This window comes from Mustela nivalis (assembly GCF_964662115.1).
Source record: "Mustela nivalis genome assembly, chromosome: 7".
In the NCBI taxonomy this organism is placed as follows: Eukaryota; Metazoa; Chordata; class Mammalia; order Carnivora; family Mustelidae; genus Mustela; species Mustela nivalis.
Genome location: NC_139026.1, coordinates 85,633,869 through 85,643,665, shown reverse-complemented (window position 1 = coordinate 85,643,665; position 9,797 = coordinate 85,633,869).

Below are 9,797 nucleotides of genomic sequence, written 5' to 3'. Positions count from 1 at the left end.
CCTTTTTCAGGAAGCAGCACAGCTGGGATTACACCTCAGGTTTCTGAGAGAATCCCAGCAAGTTAAGGAACAGTTCCCTGCCTCCATTTCTCTATCTGTAAAATGGGTATGATGATCTCAGTCCAGCCCTTAGTGACAAGATGAACCATAGCTCGGCCTCCAGAGCCACGGAGACAGCCTTGGCAGTCTGGTGTCCTCGGCCTGTAGGGGTGGGTAGAGAGCACCCAAACCCGGCCTTGAGTGAAGCTGGGCAGAACCCACTCCTCCAGGGAGAGCCTGAGTAGAGCAGATGACAGGGTAACCAAGCCAGTTCCCTTGCCTATGGGTGGGGATGCAGGACCACGGGGCACGGAAGCTTCCAGAGCTGAGCAATCATGACATGAGGCCCAAGCCTTGGTGAGTCAGGACTCCCAGGGGTTCTCTTCCGTCTGAAACCCATTGTCTGATGAGGTTTTGGCCAAGAGCAGACAAGCCCGCTGGCCATAGCCCTTCACCATCGTTTCAGACTCCAGAGTGAGACATGCCTTCCAACAATAAAATGGAAGCCAAGCATGGTCAGGACTGGTATCCTCCGTCAGCATTTCCATTTTCCTTCTCTGTGGTCACACCTATGTCCTGAAGAAACTTTGGCAGCACACACACCTTCCTTGTGCCTTGGACCGCCCTACAACTTCCCAGCTGCCTCAGTCTCTGGGGTATACCTTTTGAGCCTACTGGGAGAGGCCTGGCCAGGAAAACAGTGCCCAGGACGGGCAGGTTGGGCACTGTAGATGCTACTGACTGGGCTGGGTCACCACAGAGGAGGGAAAGGTTCTGGGTCATGGTGGCTTCTTGCTCTGAGGGCCATGTCACCTTCTGTCTGCCTGACTGCCGAGGCATGGGGTGGGTGGGAGGCATCTTCCCGTGCCATGTCCCAGCAGCCCAGGATGCCTGTAGGGGACTCCCAGATAGTGTCCCAGCTTCAGGACAGCTGTGACAGGAGAAGGAACTCATGGCACTGCTGGGAGAAGAAAGTGTAAGATGAGGCCTTAAATAAGTCTCTTACCTAAAAGGGGGGAACACAGGGAAGAAAGTATGTGTGTGTGTGCGTGAATGTGCGTGAGTGTGCACGGGCACCTGTGCCCCACGCACAAGGGAGAACAGAACGGAGCAGGTGATTCCTCCACTCAGATACACACACATACTCACCTCTCCCTCCTCCCATACCCCTTGTCCTTAGCTTCTCTGGGAAGGCCAGGACGCTAATTGTGGGGTAGACACCAGGGAGGGTCATGCGTCTCCAGCAGACTGAGCAGGATCTGGTGAGAAGGGAGGGCAAGCCTGGGAACCCGACTATCTGACCCTCTGGCTGCCTCAGCTCTCTCCTCCCTGGGAGCCAGCCTCCCCCACCAGCCCTTGGCTTCTGGCCGCCAGGCTTCCCAAGCTGCAAAGATTAGTCTTTTTAATATTGCTGTTATTCATAGTACTTATCATGCTGATAGGCTTAGATGTGAATAGTTTCCATCCTTTCCAGCATGCTTCAGCCTCTATTATTTTTATATGGAGAGTAGCGCACATATTTTTACCCCCGCCCCCATTTTATAGTCAAACTGAGGCCCAGAATGATTTGCCTGAGGTGGCGTAGCTGGCTAATAAGCAGGTGGACTGGTGAGGACTGGGGTGTGTATCCGCTGGCCCCGTGCTGTGGACCCTTGCTCACCCCTGCCCTCTCCTCGTGCCCCCGGCGCCCCAGGTGCCTGAACCCAGGCATTTTCTTCTCTTAGAGAAATAGGTCCAGGCATGTATGTTCCCTGCACACCCCCACAGCTTCATTCTCAAAATCTTATGTAGTAGGGGCTCTGTGAATGGGACAGGCGGTCCTGGCCTTCCTGGAGCAGACCTCCCCGCCTCGCCTCGCAGACAGATCCGGAGCCAGGCTGTCAGAGGGAGCGGATGCCGCAGAGCGCAAGCCCAGGGAGGAGTGGATCCCCACAGGGTCTTACTGCTCGCCCCTAAGCATTTAGGCATCGCTCTGCCTCCCGGTGTTGGGACTGCTCTCCCCTCAGCAGGGGTACAAGCCCCCGAGGATCCTGAGAGTATCAGACAGCTAGCGTGGCCGGCGGTTGGGCAGACTCTGACCGGGCAGTTGGCTCCCCCTTCCCTTCCATGGACGGATAGGCCAGAGCATAAATGCATTTCCAAAATGTATCCTGGTACCCTGCCGCATACAGGAGTGCTAGGCTTCACACACAGCGGCCAGGGCTGGGGGGCTGGACCCACCTGTCCAGGTGTCCTGTACCTTCGCTCCACCCATTCCAGGCACCCCTCTCTGAGATTCTGAACTCTCCAAACCCCAAGCCCTGCTGGACAGGGCACCTGAGGACAAAGGGGCTTGCAGCCCCGGTGATGAGTGACTATCTGTTCCTCCCAGTGATGAAAGCTGATCCTCTGAGAAGCAGAGTCTGACTCAGCTGTGCTTTGAGAGTATCTTCTTGGCCATTCCGGGGGCCTTCCTGGAGCAGGTGGCCTTGCCAGGGCCAGAAGGACTGCTGTTGCTGGTGGTAGGTGGCACACTGGGGAAGAGGCATGGACCCAGTGACCCCCGGAGGAAGAGGAAGTCTGGGCTCAGAGCCCAGATCCACTTTCATTTGGAAAGTGTGGAATTTCAGTTGTTCATTCAGTTGTTCAGCCTTTGACCCATGTGGACCCTGGGTGAAGAGCCCTATGCTTACGGCCTCGTCTGACTCTGCCTGACACATTTTTGGCCCTTGGGGAGAACTCAGGGCCTCGGTTTTCTTGCTGGGGTGTGAGTCGTGGGCAGACAGAGCCTTCTCTGGGTTGCCGAGGGGAGGAGAATGCAGGCTTTCCTGGCACCGAGGGGGACTGTAGCCAGCAGGGGGTGGAAAGAGGGTGACTTTTGCTGGGGTCATGATGGCAAGGCATTTTTAGCTTACTCGGCCTCCCAGAAAAGCGCCCCATCAAGCCGAGTGGGAGGTGTGCAGGTGTGGGTCAGGGCCGTCCTCCGTGAGGGGCAGTGGGTCGAGCCCCCAGGAGCCTGGGCCTCAGCGGTCACATGGCCTCGACCTTGGGCAAGCCTCTTCCTCAAGGGTTTGGGGTGTTCTCCCACTCTCAGTGTCTTGGCTTAAGCTGCTCAAGTCAACCAAAGAGAGGAAGGGTCCCCGACCTCTCTCGGTCATAAAGCTGCAGACCCTCGGAGCATCTTCCCAGGGGTGGCCTCCAGCCAGGACTGCCTGAGGGAGGGAGTGCCAGCTGTAAGCCATTTTATTAGAAGGATTTCCAGAGAGTCCCCTGCCCCTAAATATTACAGCCTGCAGCCTCCCTGAATTCTGGTTGTCTCTACGCAGTCCTGTTATGTAAGTACGTACCTTGGGAAGATGCTAGTGGTCTCATTGGCCAAGATCCTCATCCTCCTAATGGCCACTTTAAGGGAGAAAAAGGAAAGGAAAAGCTCGAAGCAATGCATTAGGGGAATTTTGTTCCTCACTGAGGCTCCTAGCTCCCCTCTAGATCTGGCTTAGTCCTCTAGGTGGTGGCCCCACCCCCCGAAAATAAGTGGTCCCCTTTGGCAACCAAACCCAGTGAGCCAGACAGTGTGACTGAGAGTCATCCCCCCAAACTGGGAAATACTCAAAACTGAAATGCTTGAACATACTCAGAAGCACATTATATTCTTAAAATACAGATTTGGTTTTGCAATTATAAAAAGGAATCACATTATGAAGAGTTTAGAGAAACTGCCACTTTCTCATGCTTTGTGTTTGTCTTAAATGTCATTTTCTCACAGAGGCTTCCTTAACCATCCTATCCAAATTAGGTCTTTTGTGGCCCTGCCTTTTTATTTTTAATTGAAGTATAATTAACGTAGAGGGTTATATTAGTTTCAAGTGCACAGTATGATTCAGCAGTTCTATACATTACTCAGTGCTCATGATGGCAAATGTGCTCTTGAGTCCCCATCCCCCACTCTCCCCTTAGCCCCACCCACCTCCCCTCTGGTAACCATCAGTTTGTTCTCTGTATTTAAGAGTCTGGGTTTTTTTGTTTGTCTCTTTTTCTTTTGTTTGTTCCTTTGCTTTGTTTCTTAAATTCCACCCATGAGTGAAATCATATGGTATTTGTCTTTCTCTGACTTATTTCACTTAACATTAGAGCCTCTAGATCTATCCATGTTGTTGCACATGGCAGGATTTCATTCTTTTTTCTTTTATGGCTGAGTAATAGTCCACTACAAACATATGTGTATGTTTATATATGTATATATGTGAGTACTGTGTATATATATTAGCGCTGCTTCTTTCTTTATGCATTCATCTCTCAATGGACACTTAGGTCGCTTCCATATGTTGACTATTAAAAACAATGCTCCAATAAGCATAAGGGTGCATATATCTTTTTGGGTTAGTTTTTGTTTTCTTTGGGTAGGTACCTCCAGTAGTGGAGCTACTAGAGCACGTGGTAATTTTATTTTAAAAATTCTGAAAACACTCCACATTGTTTTCCATAGCAACTGCCCCAGATTGCATTCCTACCAACAGTGTACGAAGGTTCCTTTTTCTCCACGATCTTCACCAACACTTATTTCTGGTCATTTTGAGTTCAGACATTCTGACAAGTATGAGGTGATATGTCATTGTGATTTCAGTATGCACTTTCTTGATGATGAGGGATGTTAGCTAAACGTCTTTTCATGTGCTAGTTGGCCATTTTTACGTCTTCTTTGGAAATATGTCTATTCGGGCTCTGCCCATTTTTTCAGTTGGATTTTTTTTTTTTTTTTTTTTACAGTATTGAGTTGTAGAAGTTCTTTATATAGTTTGGATGTTAACCCTTTATCAGACATATCACTTGCACATGTCTTCTCCAGTGGTTTCCTTTGCTCTGCAAAATCTTTTTATTTTGGTGTAGTCCCAACAGTGTAATTTTGCTTTTGAATCCTTGCCAAGGTCTGGAAAAATGTTCCTATGGCTGATGTCAAAGAGATCACTGCCTGTGTTTTCTTCTAAGAATTTTATGGTTTCAGGTCTCACATTTAGGTCCTTAACCCATTTTGAATTTATTTTTGTGTATGGTGTAAGAAGTCCTGTTTCATTCTTGCATGTATCTGACCCGTTTGTCCCAATACCATTTATTGAAGAGATGGTCTATTCCCCATTGTATATTCGTAGCTCCTTTGTCGCAGATTAACTGACCATAGATTTCTGGTTCTCTGTTCCCTTCCATTATGTGTCTATTTTGATTACCACAGCTTTGTAGTATATCTTGAAATCTGGGAGTGTGGTACCTCCAGCTTTGATCTTCTTTCTCAAGATTGTCTTGGCTGGCCCTGTTTTTTTTTTTTTTTTTTTTTTTTAAACACACACTATTCTGTTCTGTTCTTGTTATGTGCCGGGAACTATTCTAAGAGCTTCACAAGTATTAACTCATTCAATTTTCACAAGAGCCTCGTCAGGTACTTTTACTTGCTCTATTTTACAGTGATGGGGGAAACCAAGGCCCAGAGAGATCAGAAAACCTGCCCGGGGTTGTATAGCTGGGGAGTGGTAGAATTGGGATTCGAACTCAATAGTCTCAGCATTGGGTTCTGCTCCCCCAATCCCAGCTCTCCTTATGCTTTGTCCATTGTCTCCCTCCCCCTTTGGAGGCTGAACTTCTCGTCCTCGCATCCATTCTGCTTAGCAAAGTCAGGCGAATGAATAAAGGCTGAGAAAGAGGGAAATTGGCCATAAGCCAACTACCTTAGACACTAATTATGACAGTTTTGAAAGATGGTAGATCTTCACACCCTGGGTAGGAACTGCTCCTGCCAGTTCCACTATTGTCTTTGGGAGGCCAGAGCGGCCACAGCTGTGCCGACACACCTGGGGCAAGAGGCTGGTGGGGTGCCTGGTGCCAGTGCCAGGCTCCTGCTTGGCGGCGGCTCCCCGCCCTCCCTCCTGACCTTGCCCTTGCTCACTCCCTCGCTGTCTCTCCGAACCTCCTTATCTTGGTCTGCCTGTCCTATCTGCTTCTCTTTGTTCCCAGCTGTGCCTCCAGAGCCTCCCCTAAAACTACTGGGGTTTGAGGACACGAGACAGAATCTTTATTTGAAAAACATCATTGGGTAGCGTAAAACAAACATTAGCACAGCAGCCAAAGGGGGGAAAAGTGTAGGCAGGTGGTAACTTTGGGAACCTAAAAAGCGGGATAAGGTTAAGTTATCTGTTACATCTGATTCAGAAGCTGCTGGAGTCCTAGGTCCTGTCTGATCCCTGTGTTGGCTGCCCCTAGCCATGGTGATGCCAAGGGAGTGCTTGGGAGGAGGGGCATTAGATTTCTATGAGTTCCAAGCAAACCTGCAATATTGCCACAAACGGTGTGTTTGCTATGAAAACATAAGTACACAATGAGTCCCTAGACCCCATTTCCACCCACTGCCCATAAGGCCCCCACAGAAGCTTCCAGATCTCAAAGAGGGCCCTGTCTGCTCTCTCTGGCTCACCATCTTCCGTCAAGACTTCGTAACAAGTGGGGCTGAAAGGCTCAGTTTGCTCCTTCATTCATTCTTGGCTCCTTGTCCGTGTTGGTGGTTATTTAACAACCTTCAATGAAAATACGAGAAAGTAGAGGGGACCCAGGAAGCAGAGGTGAAGAAGCAGCCTGTATGGATGAAAAGTTAAATGGCAGTGCGAGGGTTAACGGATGCCATGCTGGCCACATCACCCAAGGGGCCGGGATATGTCAATGGCGCCCAGGACAAATATCAAGAACTGAGTCCACAGGCAGGAGCGATTCCTCTGGTTGGAGGGCAGAGGGTTGGTTCGCGGGAGGGTGGGTTTGCCCTGGGCCTGGAGGAGAGTAGGAGGTGGAAAGCCCAGGTGAAGGCAATGCAGGCAGAGGACTGGCCTGTGGTTTGGCCAGCAGAACCAGAAGCACAGCCCAGGACTCTGGTGAGTGCCCTCGGTGGCACACGTCTATCTGACTCATGCATCCATGGGACTTGGGGGGTGGTGAGTGTGATGCTGAGTATCAGGGCTGCCCACAAACTTAAAAAGAAAGGCCTGGAAACCCAACGGTGGGACACAACCTACAAGTCAGTGTGAAAGCAAACCCCACGTGGAGCTATTCTAGAACATGTTCAGCGAGAGGGGACTTCAGACTGAGCTGGGTCACAAGTGACCAGATGTGGGTGACTGTCCGGGTCTCTATCCTGGGGTACTTCCCAAGCCACAGTGGGATGGAGCCTGGAGGTTTAGCATCTTCAGGAGCCAGGGGCCTGCTTGGGAGGGGATTCTAGGCCTTCCCTGAGCTGGGCTAACTGCAGGACCTATCCAGTTCTGGTCTTGTGCTGAAGTGACTGAGCCTTGGTTTCATAGAGGACAAGGTTGACCTTGGTGTATGTCCCCTGGGCCACAGCCTCTGGGTCCTGATGACCCCTCACCACCCCGGTAGCCCAGAGATATGTGGGATCTACTTCCAACAGCCATCTAATGCTGAGGCTTCTCTGTGCTCTGTCCCATGGGAAACCAATAGGTTCTAAGAGCCCGTTTTCCAGCCTGGCTCAGGCCAGGCTGAATCCTGCTGGCCCAGGAACAGCACAGCACAGGCACCCTAGTGAGTGCTCAGCAAATATTTGCTCATGGAATCCCCATTCCCTACACTGCTGACCGCCTGACCTGACTGCCTCTGGGATCCTTGCTCACCTGCCTTCACCCTTTGCACCTGTCCTCACTTCCTGATAAGGCATCTCTGTGCGTGTTCTGGCCATGGGACTACCATCCACCATTCACCTGTCGCCATCCCCTCCAGGCCCGTGTCTCCAGGACCCCACCTCCTATGACTCTCACTTGCTGGCTGGCCCCCTGGGAAGGGCTTTTAATGGAGGTGGAAAGCCCACATGAGAACCTAACTGGGGGAGAACTTGGAAAGCCAGCCAGGCCAGCCAGCTGCCTGGAACACCCTTCCCTGCATTAATCTCTATATACGCATATGTAACATATGTAATCTGATATGCGCATCTCTACATACGCATAGACGAATTGAATCTATCTATGAGGCATCTTTGCAGGAGTGTACAGAGGTGTGTTCAGACACTGGCTTGCTGGACTGTTCCCAACTGTCCTATCTACTTTCCTCCACGTCAGCATGCCTTGGCTTATACAGTCCCCGGGTTGCCCCGAGAGGCACAGAGGCATCCGAGTGGAGGCAGGACAGCCTTTTAGGATCGTGCCAGGCTTGCAACTTCATAGGAGGAGTGGAGCCACATGGCTGCTGAGGTCCCTTTCATTCCACGTAATCTGAGTGCAGACCACGGTGCTTTGTAACCCAGACGTGGTTAAGTGGTGTTGATGCATTCTGTGGGACAATGTGGTATCAGTGCTCATTAGGACGGCGTCTGGTTGGAAGTCCTGCCGCATAACTTACCGATGTGCTCCTGGGGGTACCTGCCAACATTTCTGTGCCTCAGTTTCCTCCCCTGTGAATGAGGATAACAATAATACTCTGAAGGGTTGTACAAGAGGGAAGGAGGGAGTGCGTAGGAGGTTCTGGCATGGTACTCTCCGGCACGTGCTCCGTCAGTGTTGGCTACTGTCCTTAAAGCAGGCATTATGGTTCTTGTTTCAGACCTGGGTCCTCAGATGGGCCCTCTGGCTCTATGGGGTCAGTGTCAACCATCCCTAAGCTCCCAGCCTTGCTCCTACCCTAAAATTCCCCTGTTGGAGGGAGGAGGTGCTCTTGCCCGGAAGTTCCTTCCGACAGGCTGCTCAGCTGGATGGTAGGGCCGCCCGGGGCCCGGATGGACTCCACACCGTCAGTCTCAGTGGGGTGCCTCCAGCCGGGCCCCTGGAAGGCACCGTCCACCCCAAATTCTGAGGGGTTGTTCTCCTGGCCCATCCAGTGAGCATCTCCTTTATTCCCTAAACTAACCAGAGTCTGAAATCCAGGTTTGTGTCGCCAGCCCACTGGCCATGGTCGCAGCCCGCTCTCTACTTGGACTTGACCACTGGAGCAGTCCAGGCAGACTTTCTGCTTCTACTCCCTCAACCACCCTCCCTGCTCCATGAAAGGGCCAGGCTGATGTGTCAGCTGGGCTTCTGCTGTGAGTCTCTTGCAAGGCAGCTTGTCACAGGCTGTCCTGTGCACCCCGGAGCGCCACGTGGGGTCTCATCTCCGCACTGAGAGTAGGGGGAGGATTCTCCCCACTCCACCGCGGCAGCCCACCCTGGGTGTGGGAGGGAAGCCCCGAAATGAACTTGGCAGGGCTCATCAGGTTCAACCCTGTCATTCCAGAGATGGGGAAACTGAGGTCAGAGGGAGGAAGCATCCCATATTTCAAGCATGCTGGCAGAGAAGGATGTGTCCCCTTACTTCACCCCTGGAGAAAAGTCACTATAGAATAGTCTGAATGGTTCATCAGTTTTGCCTTCTTATATGAGGCTTTTCTTTTATTGAGAGGGCAGAATCTCCATGCAGCACTCTTTCTGGAAAGAACAATTTACTTAACAGATTTTGCCTTTAATAGGAGGGGGAACTTGGCAGTCCCCCATTGCCGCTCCTGGGACTTGGGGAGGAAGGACTTGGAGAAGCCTCACCTCCCTGGGGAGGGCCCACGGGAAGACGAGTGTAAGTAGGGGGATGAAAGGAGTGGGCTCCTGGGCCCCCAGGAGAGGAAGGATGGGTCCTCTGGCTGTCTCTGAACCTCTAGCCCACCGCTGACCTCGTAAAGCTGGAACCTGTGAGAAACTGAACTGTGAGAAGTTGAGATGCTGACTCAGTCAGAATTAGATACTATTTGCATATTATTTCTGGGGTCCTTGGGC